The sequence below is a fragment of the Saimiri boliviensis genome, chromosome 11 (assembly GCF_048565385.1).
Source record: "Saimiri boliviensis isolate mSaiBol1 chromosome 11, mSaiBol1.pri, whole genome shotgun sequence".
In the NCBI taxonomy this organism is placed as follows: domain Eukaryota; kingdom Metazoa; phylum Chordata; class Mammalia; order Primates; family Cebidae; genus Saimiri; species Saimiri boliviensis.
In genome coordinates, this window is record NC_133459.1 from 117,313,737 (window position 1) to 117,331,523 (window position 17,787).

Genomic DNA, 17,787 nt, shown 5'->3' on the forward strand with positions numbered 1-17,787 from the left:
CCATGTTGGTCAGGCTGGTCTTGAACTCCCGACCTCAGGTGATCCACCCGCCTTGGCCTCCAAAGTGCTTGGATTACAGGTATGAGCCACTACACCTGGCCAGCAGAATTGTTTAGTTAAAAACTGCATTGAATTTGGGAGTCAGGAAATCCATTGGAAAGCTGGAGACCCAAAAGAGCCAGTATTATAGTTACAATTCAAGACCAAGAGAAGACAGCGGTCCCAGATCAAGCAGGCAGGCAAAGTTCCCTCTTACTTGGTCTTTTGTTCTATTCAGATCTTCAGTTGATTGGATGAGGCCTACCTACTTTACGGAAGGCAGTCTACTTTATTCAGTTTATTTTACTCAGATTTAAATGTTAAGCTCATCCAGAAACATCCTCACAAACATACCAAGCAAGAATGTTTAACCAACTGTCTGGGCACCTATGGCCCAGTCAAACTGACACTAAAACTAACCATCATGGTCTACAAATTGCCAATGTATTTATCACAGTAAAGAGCACTGGCTGCTGTAATGAATAACTCCAAAATTGTACTGGCTTACACAGTAAAGTTTATTTCTTACACATATCACCGTTGATTTGTGTGTGCTCAGACTGCTTTCTTTACTGGCAATTGAGAGCTCTCAATTCCTTTTATCTTGTAGTGCTGCCATCTTCCAGGGATTTCTTGGCTCTCCGGCATTGTCTGCATTTAGCTAGCTGATGAATGAAGTCAGAAGACGTGTAGAGGACCATCTTTGTAAAGTCAGACTGGGCAATGTATAGATGACTTCTGTTCACCTTCCTTTGATCAGACCCCAACAGAAAATCCCAACCTTGCTGCAAAAGATGCTGGGAAGTGTAATTTTCCTTTCTGCTACAGAAGAAAAATGGTGAGCATCTAGCCAGTCTTGTCTACAGCCCTAAGTAGTTTTGGTTTGGTTTTGTTTTTTTAAGATACAGGATCTTGCTTTGTCACCCAGGCTAGACTGGAGTGACACCATATGGCTCACTATAGCCTCAACACTCTAGGCTCAAGAAATCTGGAGCCTCAGCCTCCCAAGTAACTAGGACTACAGGTGTGTACCACCGTGCCCTGCTAACTTTTTTATTTCTTGTAGAGACAGTGTCTCCTGTTGCCCAGGCAGGTCTGGAGCTCCTGGCCTTAAGCAATCCTCCCACCTTGGTCTCTCAAAGTGCTGGGATTACAGGCATGAGCCAGCATGCCTGCCCACTAGCTAGCTTTTAAACTTGGGGTTATCCTGTTTCTGAGCTTGTTTTCTTCTTTGTAAAGTGAGGAAGATGTGTCAAATGCTCTCAAAGGGACTTTCCAGCTCTGACCAGCTAAGTCCCATGATTCTATCAAAACTTTGGCTGGGCCCTGGAAACACCCAGATTGGAGGTGGTCTCTCCCAGCCCAAGAGGGACGAACAAGAATCAGTTTCCCCAAGGATTTTCTAGCTGAAACCTGCAGTGCCTGGGAAATTCATTCACTCCCTGAGTTTCCCAAGAATCAGGATGACACCCACACCCCTACAGAGTGCAGCCTTACCCTAGGTCATAGTGCCAGCACCCCTTCCTGGGTGTGTGTGTGTGTGAATACTAATGTGGCCATGACACTTCGCCCTTATTTCCTCTCCTTCCGATTCTCATGCTGTGAAAAACGATGACCCCCTAGGGCTCCTCCCATAATGTGTTAGAGTACCATCAGAGAGGGATCGAGATACATCATCCTGGCCCCAGATTAGCCTGGAAGAGGGCTTCAGAAAAGGCTGGCTTGTGTTAGGACATTGTGTTCACAAATTGCCTTCCCTTCTGCATTTTCTGATGATTTTTGATTTATTATTTTCTTGTTTATTATCTGACTTCCCATGTTTCTGTATCTGACAGAGATCATGTCTATCTTATTTACTACTGCATCTCTAGGGCCTATAAAGTAAGTATTTTTTGAATGATTAAGTATTACTTAAATGTTGTTAAATCTAGCCTAAGTTCAGTGCAGTAGGATTTTGGCTGGGGAGGTGGGAGTATGCTTAAATTCATACATATATTTATATACTCAATAATTTTTTTTTGGAGACAGAGTCTTGCTCTGTTGCCCAGTCTGGAGTACAATGGTATGATCTTAGCTCACTGCAACCTCCATTTCCCGGGTTCAAGTGTTTCTCCTGCCTCAGCCTCCCAAGTAGCTGGGATTACAGGCATGCACCACTATGTCCAGCTAATTTTTGTATTTTTAGTAGAGGTTTCACCATATTGGCCAGGCTGGTCTCAAACTCCTGACCTCAAGTGATCTGCCCACCTTGACCTCCCAAAGTGCTAGGATTATAGGCATGAGCCACTGTGCCTGGCCAGTAATGTTTTTATCTTATAAGGTGGGCACTAGAAATTTCAGGATGATATGAGAAGCAGGCCAATAACAGACTATATTATCCTAAGCATGGGGCCCAAAAAGGTTAAAATTAAGAATGCAATTGCTATTTCTCCAAGCGAGTAAGCATCTGCTGTCAGTGTTCAGTTGGGTTGCACTTTCTCCAATTACCCTAGTAGAGTTGTGCCATAGTGTACTTACATTAGATGATGATCAGTTTCAGAGTATGAACAGGCATTTCTAAACTGGAGAGTATAGCTGTCTCTTTTTAGTCCGACAGTGTATAGGATTTAGAGTTACTCTTTATGTGAGTATCAAATAAAGAAAATCTGGATTCCTGAAACTTGTCTTATCCCTGAAAAAAGGGCATAATTGATCTTTCCTTAGTTTATGCTTTCAATTACACTGTGATCATTGTCCCTTTGAAAAGTCTAGTTTCCTTTGCTCACCACCTCACCTTAAAAATTAAACCTAATTTGTAAGGTAAATCTGCAGCAAAAAAAATATATACCATATCATCTGTGTCAAGAGTCTGGTGCAGAGTAGACACTGAACAAATAGCCCACATTCATGACTATTTTTATCATTATTGATATCTTCTAATATGAATAACTACCACCACTTATTAAGACTTTGCTCCGTGTTAAGAAATGCACTAAATGCTCTATGTATATCTTCTCATTTAATCCTAGCAATATTCCTGTGAAGCCAAGTATCTATCATTATATATCTATCATTATATATATCACCATTTTATAGGCAAGTAAACTAAGGCATAGAAAAGTTAAACATCTTTCCAAGGTCGCATAATGAATATGTAACATAGCTAGGATTGAACCCCAGACAATCTGATTTTCAAGGCTGATCTCAGATTCTTTGTACTATTTGGGGTCAGCTCATGTCACTGGTTGATTTTATTTCTCAATTAGATCATGACAAATTTTTATTCTGGAAATCCTGATAATCTTATTTTATTATTAAATCACATGCATTCAATTAAGTCTATCCTGGTATATTTTTTTCTCTTGAAAATTCACAAGGATACTTAAGAAATTAGCCACTCATTGTTCATGGTGGCAATTTACAGACCACCTCTCCCACGCCCAGGACTATTTCATTGCCTGGTGGCCTTTGATGCCATAGTCCAAGTTGTTTCCATCTGCCTGATGGAGACCAGGCTTCTCTATATCCCTGAATAAGTACAACTGTAGGAGGCACCTGATCCAGCAATTTACTAATGTCCAGAGGCAAAGCTGTACTCTTTGTTAACTAACTTACTGACTCAAAAATCAGAAGTGCAAGTATGTTTTCTGGCAGCATTTGGAAAGTGGGATTACACATTTTATCTTTGGTTGCAGACAGAACTCCTTGCAGATACTGATTATTCTTTTTTATTGTAACTTTCTGTAACTTAGAAATTTTTATTATGTTGTCTGGGCACAGTGGCTTATGCATGTAATCCCAGCACTTTGGGAGGCTGAGGCTGAGGTCAGGAGTTCAAGACCAGCCTGGTCAACATGGTGAACCCCCATTTCTACTAAAAATACAAAGCCAGGTATGGTGGCACACACGCCTGTACTCCTAGCTACTTGGGATGCTGAGGCCAGAGAACTGCTTGAACCTGGCAGGTGGAGGTTGCAGTGATCTGAGACTGCACCACTGCCCTCCAGCCTGGGCAACCTTGAGACTCCATCTCAAAAAAAGAAAAACAAGAAATTTTTATTATGTAGCATTTGCTATATGCAGAAGAATATCTGTAATGAAAAAAGGGCATGTAAGTTGTGAGGATACTAATAACATTAAACAACCATGATCCCAGCCAGAGCTTAAACACAATAATTTTATCAATATGATTGACTCTACCTGTATACTCCTGCCCTGATCCATTCCCATCCCCCTAGCTTCACTTTTTTTTTTTTTTTTTTTTGAGACGGAGTTTCGCTCTTGTTACCCAGGCTGGAGTGCAATGGCACCATCTCGGCTCACCGCAACCTCCGCCTCCTGGGTTCAGGCAATTCTCCTGCCTCAGCCTCCTGAGCAGCTGGGATTACAGGCACACGCCACCATGCCCAGCTGATTTTTTGTATTTTTAGTAGAGACGGGGTTTCACCATGTCGACCAGGATGGTCTCGAACTCTCGACCTCGTGATCCACCCGCCTTGGCCTCCCAAAGTGCTGGGATTACAGGCTTGAGCCACCGTGCCCGGCCCTAGCTTCACTTTTTATTATTTATTTCTATACTTTTTTTTTCTGTAAGACTGGAAAGACTTGAAATGTTCTGTGACTTGAAGAAATTAGTTCTAGTTCTCTCCACAAATTTTAAAATAATAAGCACGATTGCCATGGCAGGCAACCCTACCCACCTAAACCCTTGCTTCCCGTACACTTAAATATAGGCTACAATTATTACTTCTCTATTTAGAGATTATTGTGGTTTCAGTTTTCATTGTGTCCTTGTGGGGTTTGTCTGTTTTGGTTGCCATTATAAATGTCTCTTTTATTCCCCCATGTGGTCACTTTCTTAAATACCTGGTGTAGCATATCTTAAATGGTGTGTGGTTTGACTGTGGTATCTGCCAACCTTAGGGATATTCTACTACTTTTGTTCCCTTCCAATTATAGAAAACATGTGATAATAATTTCGGTTTTGTGAACTGCCAGGGAAGGGAAGAGATCATACATATCTTAAACACCTATTAAGTATGGAGCGTTTTGCCAATATTTTTCCAATTTAACATTCCTGTTAATTAACTGTCATTACACCTTTATTATACATGAGAAAACTGAAACTCAAAGAGGTACTAAGTGGTGGAAACAAGATTTGAATCAGGTCTTCTGGGCATGTGATGGTGAAAAGGCATGTGATGGATGGACAAGTTCAGCCTCACGAGGGTCGGGCAGTCTCATTCCTAGATATCTGGTTCTTCTGCTCTTCTCTCTACCCCTAATGTACCCATAACTGAAATAAGGGATTTCAGATGGAAATCCTAATGCCTATACTATTCATTTCACAGGGGCATTATGGGATTTAGTGAGGCAATACTTTAAATTTCAGAAGACAGATACTATAGTTGTCAAAGGCATTATTTATGCTGTTTTCTGATAGGCAGTGAGTTGACATTTGTTCTGTATTACTGTTGTTTGTAGAGGCCAGCAAAACTGAACACCCCTAATTCAGACATGATCCCCAAACTCAGGCCACCCTGTTCTCATTGCCGTTTACCAAGTCTGCTTACGCAGACTCCAACTTGTGTGTTTTCCCCTCCCCTGCTCCTCTAAGTCCTCTCACCAACATGAAACAAAGACAGCACTCTGGGGATGAAGGCCCAGAAACTAGATTCCTAGGACACAAACTCCATAATAAGCTCATGAAACTTTTTTTTTTTTTTTTTTTTGAGACGGAGTTTTGCTGTTGTTACCCAGGCTGGAGTGCAATGGCACGATCTCGGCTCACCGTAACCTCCGCCTCCTGGGTTCAGGCAATTCTCCTGCCTCAGCCTCCTGAGTAGCTGGGATTACAGGCACGCACTGCCATGCCCAGCTAATTTTTTGTATTTTTAGTAGAGACGGGGTTTCACCATGTTGACCAGGATGGTCTCGATCTCCTGACCTCGTGATCCACCCACCTCGGCCTCCCAAAGTGCTGGGATTACAGGCTTGAGCCACCGCGCCTGGCAATTTTTTGTATTTTTAGTAGAGACGGGGTTTCACCATGTTGACCAGGATGGTCTCGATCTCTTGACCTCGTGATCCACCCGCCTCGGCCTCCCAAAGTGCTGGAATTACAGAAACTTTTAATGGTATTTAAAATAGTATGAAAATGTGTATCAATAAGTGTAAAAATAGATTAGTTCATCAGAGAGTTCTGAGGTATACCCACCAAGGAAGGAACTTTTAAATATAGAAAGATAGTGTCAGGCACCGTGGCCCATGCTTGTTATCACAGCACTGTGGGAGGCTGAGGCAGGAAGATCACTTGAGCCCAGGAGTTGGAGGTTATAGTGAGCTATGGTTGCACCACTGCACTTCAACCTGGGCAACAGAGGGAAAACCTGTCTATATGTGAATAAATACAGAGTGATAGTTACAACTTTGGGAGCATTTCACAAATGGAAAAACTTGTGTATTGTAAGTGGCATTAGGGCCAGGCACAGTAATTCCAACACTTTGGGTGGCCGAGGTGGGTGGATCACTTGAGTTTGGGAGTTTGAAACCAGCCTGGCCAACATGGCAAAACCTCATCTCTACTAAAAATACAAAAAGAAAAAAAAAAAAAAAAAAGCCGGGCGTGGTGGTACACACCTGTGATCCCAGCTACTTGGGAGGCTGAGGCAGGAGAATCACTCGAACCCGGAGGCAGAGGTTACAGTAAGCTGAGATAGTGCCACTGTACTCCAGCCTGGGCGAGAGCAAGACTCTGTACTCCAGCCTGGGCGAGAGCAAGACTCCAACTAAAAATAAAAATAAAAAGGTGACACCCAACGATGTCCATTCCTGACTTATTTATTTGGTCAAAGGATCTGAATATTTTAAAATGATTATTCTTCTCCAGCTTCTTCCTTTGCCTCTGCTGTTAAGGTGATTTCCTTCATCAGCCTGCCAACTGGTCATGGCAAAGAGAAACTGTGCATGTTAACATTCTGAGAGTGGTTTGGAGATTTACTCCCACTAAGTTGATAAACTTCCTCCTTTTTAACGGTTTTCTAGACTAATCCTAATCATTGCATTCTTTCCAAATTCTCCACGAATGTTGCTCAGGAAGCACAAGTAGTTGTAAACCGCAGAGGCTGGTTCTTACCAACTGTTGGATTCAACCTGTAGCAAACTGGACAGAGCGCAGCCTGTCCTTTCAAGAGCCCAGAGCAACTCCAAAGTGAAGAAAGAGAACTCAATTTGTATTGTGTAAATTTTACCCAGAACAGTCTCAGGAAGTATCACAGCTTCCTGATTGCAAACCTAGATAAAGTCTAAGGCCACAGCTGCTAAGGACAAAAGCCACCAACCCCCCAAAATGAAGAAAACGACATTTAAAGTCTGCGTTTGAGAGAAAGTCCCATTAGATACATGAGGGTTTAAAAGGCAATTCAGACAAAGGAACTGGTTTTGTGTCTGAAGCAAAGATCACCTTTGGAAATAATAGAGAACAAGGGAGATCTGAGAGTTCCCACTGCTAACATCATGAAGTCAGTTTCTGCACAATTATTTCATTATAGAGCATTCTGAATCTAATAAAACCTATCATGGATATGGGGTGAGCTGATGGGAGCCCGTATGTTGGAACTCTGAAGTGGAAAGACCCCATAAAATATCTTCTCTGCTTACCTTGCTTTCAGTGCCGCCTCTAAAATATAAAGCCACTGTGTTCTGTCACTCTTAAGAAAAAAGGCTCTGTGGCTTGAGAAGTAGATCAGGATTGATTGCAAAGAGCAGAATTCAAATTCCTTTGCTGACTAGTTGTGTGTCTTTGTGTAATTTAATCCGAGTCGCTTTGTTGGGAAGAATAATTCCTACTTGTAGGGTTATTGAGAGGATTGCAGATACTTACAAGATGCCAGGACCAGAGGAAATAATCACATATAATAGTTATTATCCTGTTATTCTTAATCAATGGCTTTGAAATGTAACAGGGCTGGCCAGGTGGAGCAGCTCACAACTATAATCCTAGCATTTTGGGAGACTGAGGCGAGCAGATCACCTGAGGTCAGGAGCTGGAGACCAGCCTGGCCAACATTTCAAAATCCTGTCTCTACTAAAAATACAAAAATTAGCTGGGCGTGGTGGCGCGCCTCTAATCCCAACTATTCAGGAGGCTGAGGCAGGAGAATCACTTGAACCCAGGAGGTGGAGGTTGCAGTGAACTGAGATCGAGCCATTGCACTCCAGCCTGGGCGACAGAGACTCCATCTCAAAAAAAAAAAAAAAAAAGAAAAAGAAAAAAATAGGGCTGGAAACTCCCATTTCTGGCAGTATTACAGATTAGATATCCTGAATAACTCTCTAGATTGAAACAACCAAAATTCTGGATATTCTTACATAATTATAAATAAATCACTGATCTGTTAGCAAAATAAGGAATTTGTTGATTTCAAAAACAGTAGTGAAAGTAGGAAATCTGGTTGGGAAAATAGGCTTTTCACAAATTCTGGAGAGTCCTTCCTTCTTTGAGGCTGCATTAAGCTGTATGAAGGAGAGCACAGAATCAGGATTTAAGGCCTAGGGCTGGCTAAGGCGGGCAGTCTTAGGAAACTCACCCCATTATATCCTCAGTGTAAGGATGAATAAGGAGTCACTCTACACAGAAGGAGATAATGAAGAAATGCCTGTTTCTACCTTGGTGCTGGTGGAGGGGATGGAAATCTTCCCTGACAGTTCGGAAAACAAGCTGGCCTTCATGTGTGTTTGTGAGAATTCAGTCTAAATTTCTTTTTTTTTTTTTTTGAGACGGAGTCTTGCTCTCTTGCCAGCTTGGAGTGCAGTGAAGCAATGTCAGCTCACTGCAACCTCCGCCTCCTGAGTTCAAGCGATTCTCCTACCTCAGCCTCCTGTGTAGCTGGGACTACAGGCACTCACCACCATGCCCAGCTAACTTTATATTTTTAGTAGAGAGGCGGTTTCACCATGTTGGCCAGGATGGTCTCAATCTCTCAACCGCGTGATCTGCCTGCCTTGGCCTTCCAAAGTGCTGGGATTACAGGCATGAGCCATTGCGCCCAGCCTAACATTTTAAACAACTATAGTTTAATTATAGTCCCAGATTGGTAGCACCTGGGGCAACTGATAGAACCAAAAACAAATTATATATATATAATTATTATTTTAATTTTTATTTATTGATTTATTGAGATGGAGTCTTAGTCACCCAGGCTGGAGTGCAGTGGTGCGATCTGGGCTCACTGCAACCTCTATCTCCCAGGTTCAAGTGATTCTCCTGCCTCAGCCTCCTGGATACAATAAAAACAAGACACCATGAGTGACAATCAATAGAAACATATTTCAGCAAACATAGACTCAAAAATATTTCAGATGTTGGAAAACATATGAAATAATCTATTATGTTTAAAGACACAAAATAAGTGCTTAAAAATATGAGCAGAGAATAATGACAATAAAGAATGACCAAGTGTGAAAGTAAATATAACTTCTAGAAATAAAACCAGAACAGATGGGACAAATAGAAAATAAATGGTGATGGCTGGGTGCAGTGGCTCATGCCTATAATTTTAGCACTTTTGGAGGCTGAGGAGGGCAGATCACCTGAGGTCAGGAATTTGAGAACAGCCTGGCCAGCATGGTGAAACCCCATCTCTACTAAAAATACAAAAAATTAGCCAGGTGTGGTGGTGTGTGCCTGTAATCCCAGCTACTTGGGAGGCTGAGTTAGGAGAATCACTTGACCCAGGAGGTGGTCACTTGAACCCACAATGAGGAGGCTGCACTGAGCTGAGATCGTGCCACTGCACTCCAGCCTGGGTGATAGAGCTAGACTTTGTTTCAGAAAAAAAGAAAAGAAAAATGGTAAGGCCAGGTGCTGTGGCTTACCCCTCTAATCCCAGCACTTTGGGAGGCCGAGGTCGGTGGATCACCCGAAGTCAGGAGTTTGAGACCACTCTGGCCAATATGGTGAAACCCCATCTCTACTAAAAATAGAAAAGTTAGCTGGGTGTGGTGGCACATGCCTGTAATCCTAGCTACTCAGGAGGCTGAGGCAGGAGAATCATTTGAACCTGGGAGGTGGAGGTTGCAGTGAGCTGAGATCATGCCACTGCATTCCAGCCTGTGCACAGCAATACTCCATCTTAAAAAAAAAAAAAAAAAAAAAAAAGATGGTGAAATGTTACAACTCAAACCTAACCATATCAATAATCCCCATTATATATAAATGCAAATGATTTAACCAGTGCTGTTCAATACAGCAGCCACTAGCCACATGTGATTATTGAGCACTTGAAATGTGGCTAGTGTGACTGAGGAAATGATTTTAAATTTGTGTTTAATTTTAATTAATTTAAATTTAAATAGGCATAGATGGCTAGTCGCTATACATATTGTATTAGACATGACAATTCTAAACACCCAAATTTAAAGTCAGACATCATCTGAGTAAATAAAAAAGCAAGCAAGATCTAATTATCTGTTGGCTTCAAAAAAATTCATTTTAAAAATAGAAACAAATAGATTAAAAGTAAAAGAATGGAGGAAGATACACCATGATAGCACTAAAAGAAAGCTGGCTGGGCACGGTGGCTCAAGCCTGTAATCCCAGCACTTTGGGAGGCCGAGGTGGGCGGATCACAAGGTCAGGAGACCGAGACCATCTTTTCAACATGGTGAAACCCCATCTCTACTAAAAATACAAAAACTTAGCTGGGTGTAGTAGCACACACCTGTAGTCCCAGTTACTCAGGAGGCTGATGCAGGACAATTGCTTGAACCAGGAGGCAGAGGTTGCAGTGAGCTGAGATTGAGCCCCTGCACTTCAGCCTGGGCAACAAAGGGAGACTCCATCTCAAAAAAAAAAAAAAAAGTTATATTAATGTCAGTCAAAACAGACTTCATAGCAAAGAATATACCAGAAATAAAGAAGGACATAAAGAAGGACACTTCACAGAGACAAAGGAGACAATTTTTCAAGAAAATGTCACAATCCTAATTTTTTTTTGTTGTTTTTTTTAGACAGGGTCTCACTCTCAGGCTGGAGTTAAGTGGTGTGATTATAGCTCACTATGTAACCTCAAACTGCTGAGGTCAAGTGATCCTCCTGTCTCAGCCTCCCAAAGTGCTGCAATTACAGGTGTGAGCCACTGCACTCTGCCACAATCCTAATATTTTTAAACCGCTTAATTGAAGTACAAAAAGCTGTACATATTTAATGTATCCAACTTGATGAGTTTGGGGATAAGTATATACCCATAAAAACATCACTATAATCAATGCCATAAACATGTCTATCACTTTCAAAAGTCATTTCCTGCCCTCTTTGTTTTTTTATTATTTGTGTGTATATATGTGTGATAACACTTAACATCTACTCTCTTAGTAAAGTTTTAAGTATATAATACAATACTGTTAACATAGGCACTATGCTATACAGTAGATCTCTAGGACTTGTATAACTTTGTGAAACTTTGTAACCTTTTTTTTTTTTTTTTTTTTTTTTTGAGACAGAATCTTGCTCTGCTGCCCACACTGGAGTGCAGTGGCCTGATCTTGGCTCACTGCAACCTTTACCTCCCAGGTTCAAGCAATTCTCCTTCCTCAGCCTCCCAAGTAGCTGGGGCTACAGGCACAGGCCACCACACCTGGCTAATTTTTTTATTTTTTTGAGACAGAATCTCACTCTGTTGCCAGGCGCCAGGCTGGAGTGCAGAGGAATGATCTCGGTTCACTGCAACCTCCGCCTCCCAGGTTGAAGCAATTCTCCTGCCTCAGCCTCCCAAGTAGCTGGGACTACAGGCACATGCCACCACATCCAGCTAATTTTTAAAAAAAATTTTCCAGCTATGGCCAGGCACAGTGGCTCATGCCTGTAATCCCAGCACTTTGGGAGGCCGAGGTGGGTGGATTATGAGGTCAAGAGATCAAGACAATCCTGGTCAACCTGGTGAAACCCTGTCTCTACTAAAAATACAAAAAATTAGCTGGGCATGGTGGCTCGTGCCTGTAGTCCCAGCTACTGAGGAGGCTGAAACAGGACTTTCCCTGCTGGTGCCCATGCTAAAGTACAATGATGTCATCATAGCTCACTGCAGCCTTAAACTTCCGGGCTGAAGCAATCCTCCCACCTCAGCCTCCTGTGTAGCTGGGACTACAGACTCATGCTGCCACACCTGGCTAGTTTTTAAAATATGTTTTTTATAGACACAATGTCTCACTATGTTGTCCAGGCTGGTGTCCATCTCCTGTGTTCAAGCAATCCTCCTGCTTCAGTCTACCAATATCTTTCATAAACATAGATGCAAAGTTTGTAACAGTTTTAGCCAATCAGATTTAACAACATATAAAAAGAATTATACATTGTAACCAGGAGAATTTTATTCCAGGAATGCAAGCTTCTAATATAATTAGCCATATTGACATATTAAAGAACAGAAAAACTATATGCTCATGGATCACAAGACTCAGTATCATTAAAATACGAGTTCTCCCCAAACTGATTTATAGATTCAATTATATCCCAATAAAAATCCCAACTGGCATTTTTTTTTTTTTTTTTTTTTTTTGAGATGGAGTCTTGCTCTATCTCCAGGCTGGAGTGCAGTGGTACAATCTCACTGCAACCTCTGCAGTGAGATCTGGGTTCAAACAAGTCTCCTGCCTCAGCCTCCTGAGTGGCTGTGACTTCAGGCATGCACCACCACTCCCAACTGGTTTTTGTATTTTTAGTAGAGACGGTTTCACCATGTGGGCCAGGATGGTCCCTATCTCTTGACCTTGTAATCCACCCGCCTCAGCCTCCCAAAGTACTGGGATTGCAGGCATGAACCACTGTCCCTGGCCCCAACAGCCTTTTTTTGGGGGGGTGGGGGCGGAGGTATAAATTAACCAACTCATTCTGAAGTTTATATAGAAATAGAGTTTCTATAAACCTAGAATAACTAAAACAACATTTGAAAAAATCAAAACACCCTGAGGTCAGGAGTTCAAGACCAGCCTGGCCAACATGATGAAACCCCGTCTCTACTAAAAATACAAAAATTAGCCAGATGTGGTGGCAGGTGCCTGTAATCCCAGCTACTTGGGAGGCTAAGGCAGGAGAATTGCTTGAACTGGGAGGCAGAGGTTGCAGTGAGCTGAGATCATGCCACTGCACTCCAGCCTGAGCAAAAGAAGTGAAACTCCATCTCAAAAAGAAAAAACAAAAACAAAATTTAAGTACTTACACTACGAGATTTCAGAACTTATTATAGAGCTACAGTAAGTAAAACAGTATAGTCTTGGTGTAAAGATAGACAAATCAATCAGTGTAAAAGAATAGAAAGTAAAGAAGTAGAGCCAGGCACATATGGTCAGTTGCTTTTCAACAAAGTACCAAAATAATTCAATAGGGAAAATAATCTTTTCAACAAATAGTATTGGAACAATTGAGTAGTCACAAGGAAATATACCAACTTTGACACTACATTCTACTATATTTAAAAATTAACTCAAAACATATCACTGACCTAAACATATAGAATCAAAACTAGAAAATTTCTGAATGCAAATGTACAAGAAAATCTTACCTTGAATTTGTCAAAGATTTTTAATAATGTGACACAAATATCATGACTATAATAGGAAACATGGACTTCATCCATGTTTCCTACTATAGTCCAATAGTAAACTGGACTTCATCAAGATTGAAAACTTTTGCTTTTCAAAGGACACCATTAAAAAATGAAAAGCGTGTGGGGTGTGGTGGTGGCTCATGCCTGTAATCCCAGCACTTTAGGAGGCCAAGGCAGGCAGATCATGAAGTCAGGAGTTTGAAACCATCCTGGCCAACATGGTGAAACCCCATCTCTACTAAAATATCAAAAATTAGCCAGGCATGGTGGCACATGCTGTAATCCCAGTTACTCAGCAGGCTGAGGCAGGAGAATCGCTTGAACCCAGGAGGCGGAGGTTGCAGTGAGCTGAGATCACACCACTGCACTCTAGCCTGGGCAACAGAGTGAGACTCCATCCCCCTACCAAAATAGTTAAACATACACCTCCTATATAATTCAGACATTTCATTCCTATGTATCTACCCAAAGAAAAATTAAAGCACATGTCTAGAAAAAGATATATACATCTAAAAATCTTCTGTACAGTAAAAGAAACAATCGATAGAATGAGGAGATAACCTGTAGAATAAAAGAAAATATTTGCAAACTTATTTATCCAAAAAGGGACAAATATCCAGAATATATAGTGAATTCAAACAATGCAGCAGAAAACAAAAACTATTAAAAAGTGAGCAAATGATTTGAATAGACGTTTCTCAAAAGAAGACATATAAATGGCCAATAGGCATATGAAAAAAAGCTCAGCATCACTAATCAACAGAGAAAGGCAAATCAAAGCCAAACGAGGTATGATCTTACTCCAGTTGGAATGGCTATTACCAAAAAGACAAAAAATAATAGATGTTGGCAAGGTTGTGGATATAAAGGAACTCTTACACACTGTTGGTGGAAATGTAAACTAGCATAGCCATTATGGAAACAGTATGGAGGTTTCTCAAAAAACTAAAAATAGAGCTCCCATATGATCCAATAATTTCACTACTGGGTATTTATCCAAAGGAAAGGAGATCAGTATATTAAAGGGGTACCGGCACCCTTGTGTTTATTGCAGCACTACTCACAATAGCAAATCAACAGATGAATGGATAAACAAAATGTGTGTATATGTACACAAAGGAATACTATTCAGCCATAAAAAAGAATGAAATCCCATCATTTGCAGCGACATGGAAGGAAGGGAGATCATTATGTTAGATGAGATAAACCAGGCACTGAAAGACAGATATTGTATGTTCTCATTCATATGTGGGAGCTAAAAAAGTGGATCTCATGGAGGTAGAAAGTAAGATGATAGATATCAGAGACTGGAAGGGTGTCTTCATGGGGGTAGAGGTGGGGTGGAATTAAGAGAGGTTGGTTAATTGATATGAACATACAATTAGATAGAAGAAATAAGTTCCAGTGTTCAATAGCATAGTAGGATGACTATAGTTAACAATAGTTTATTGTGTATTTCAAAATAGCTAGAAGAGAAAATCTGAAATGTTCCCAACAGAAAGAAATGTTAACTGCTTGAGGTAATTGATACTCTAAATACCCTAATTTATCATCACACATTTTATTAAAATATCACATGTATCCCATAAATATGCACAATTATTATGTACCAATAGAAAAAAAAAAGGTTTTTGAGACAGTGTTTTGCTCTGTTGCCCAGGCTGGAGTGCAATGGCTAACTGCAACCTCCACTGCCTGGGTTCAAGCAATTATCCGGCCTCAGCCTCCCAAGTAGCTGGGATTACAGGTGCCTGCCACTATGCCTGGCTAATTTTTTGTATTTTTAGTAGAGATGGGGTTTCACTATGTTGGCCAGGCTGGTCTAGAACTCCTGACCTCAGGTAATCCACCCCCCTCAGCCTCCCAGAATGCTGGGATTACAGGCATGAGCAACTGCACCTGGCCTCCAAGAGAAAAATTTTTAAAAATTTTAAAAGATCTACACAAATGTTTATAGCAATTTTATTTGTAATAGCCAAGAATTGGAAATGCCCAAGTGACAAGATAAACTGTGGTATATCCATACAATGGAGTACAGCAATAAAAAGAAATGAACTATTAATAAACACATGAATAAACTTTCAAATAATTTTGCTTAGTGAAAAAAGCCAGAGCAAAAAAAGAAGTTGTATGATTTGTATAATTTGATACTAGACAATTCTAGAAAATGCAAACTAATAATGACAGAAGGCAAATTAATGGTTGCTTGGTGGGGAGTGAGGATAGGGAAAAATGAAGGAAAACATTAGAAAGGGGCGTGAGGAAACTTTTGGAGGTGAAGGATTTATTCATTATCTTGGTTGCAGTAATTGTTTCTTAAGCACATTCACATGTCAAAATCTGTCAAAATGTACAATTTAAATATGTGCAATTTTAATTTTAATTGTTTGAGAAGCCCTGACTCAAGTTCAGAAGTTCAGTGTCCACCAGGTAGGAAGCAGGGACTCTTCTCTCTTATACCAGAATCTGACTGGTTTGGAGGCTGTCTGAGAAGGGACAAAGCAAACCCCCATTCTGCAGAGCCTTGCTTGGGAAGGGACCCTTCCAGCCAGGTTGGAAGGAATTCCAGAGGCTCTCGGAGAAGTCTGCAGGCTCAGAGCTCTGCATGGAAGCACTGGGTCTGGGCTGCTAGATGGATGTGAAGCTGCCACTCTTTCTCCTAATTATGCAAAGACTTTTTGAACCCCACCTCGCTGCCCCCACCACCACTGAAAGTCTTCAATGTTGAACTTCTTGACTCCTAATACCAATCATCCTTCTAATTCACAGGTACAATAGCCTGCCCTTTATGGATTTTACATACATTATTATATGATAATGTCCTCCAGATCTAGGTATTGCAAAGAGAACTGGGCATGGAAGATAACTGGCTTGGTTTCCAAAGATAAATCTGGTCTTGTTTAGTGGCTGCTGAGGGAGGAAGGCAGAGAGCCAGGGTTTATCCAAACTTCTAGGAAAGTTTCCTTGAATTTGGGTGTGGTGCGATTCCTTCTGCTGTTCTCAAGTATGGTTTATCTAATCTTCCTTGAAACTACTCTACTGACTAACTGCTTTATCACTGAGAAATCCGCTGAATCTCCTCCTCCACAGCTTTTGAAGATGGAGTCTGCCCTGTCTGAAAGTAATGTCATAAGATATACCACACAAAGATGTTCACCAAAGCATTATTTAAAACCATGAAACGCCGGTAATATCTGCTCAGCAAAGACAGGGGTACACCCATATATCATAATGCTAGGGATTTGACATGAAGCAAAGTAAGTTCCTGAGTGGTATAGTAAGTATGATTGCATAATGATAAAAGTCAATGATAACAATAATGTTAGTATACATAGGAAAAAAAAATCAGAGTAACATACAAGCATACCAAAATGTTAACACTGATTACTTGGGGATAGGATGAAGTGGGATGGAACTTGGGGAGATTATGATGTATGTGTTATGTACTCTGCAATGTTTGAATTTTATATAATTTTGTATTACTTTTGAATCGAAAGGAAGGAAGGAAGTGAGGGAGGGAGGGGGGAGGGAAAAAGGGAGGGACAGAGGGAGGGGCGAAAGAAAGAAGAAAGCAAAAAAGCAAGATAAAAGAAAGAGAGAAAGAAAGAAAGAAAGAAAGAAAGAAAGAAAGAAAGAAAGGCACTATTAGAAACATTTCTCCATTCCTATCCTCACTAATGCTTGCTGTACCCTCTCACTAGCCAAGGTAAGGATTTGGTGCTGATTCGAATTCATGGTCAAATGTTTTCTTGAACCAGGTGTGGTGGCTCACACTTGTAATTCCAGCACTCTGGGAGGCCTAGGCAGGTGGATCATCTGAGGTCAGGAGTTCGAGACCAGCCTGGCCAACATGTTGAAACCCCATCTCCATTAAAAATACAAAAATTAGCTGGGCATGGTGGCGGGTGCCGTAGTCCCAGTTACTCAAGAGACTGAGGCAGAAGAATTGCTTGAACCCAGGAGGTGGAGGATGCAGTGAGCAGAGATCATGCCACTGCACTCCAGCCCGGGAGACAGAGCAAGACTCCATCTCAAAATAATAATAATAATAAATACAAATACAAAAATTAGCCAGGCATGGTGGTGAGCGCCTGTAGTCCCAGCTACTCAGGAGGCTGAGGCAGGAAAATTGCTTGAGCCCAGGAGGTGGAGGCTGCAGTCAAGA

At 41.2% G+C, this 17,787-nt stretch overlaps 1 protein-coding gene across 1 annotated transcript in view; it reads left to right on the top strand.

The window, feature by feature from the left end:
- Nucleotides 1–17,121, top strand: part of GFI1 (growth factor independent 1 transcriptional repressor) — a 38,753-nt gene extending 21,632 nt beyond the window's left edge. The window contains exon 8 of the transcript XR_012512584.1: nucleotides 650–17,121. The gene's annotated coding sequence lies outside the window, so the exon portion shown is untranslated. The remainder of the gene's footprint in view (nucleotides 1–649) is intronic.
- Nucleotides 17,122–17,787: the final 666 nt, after the last annotated feature.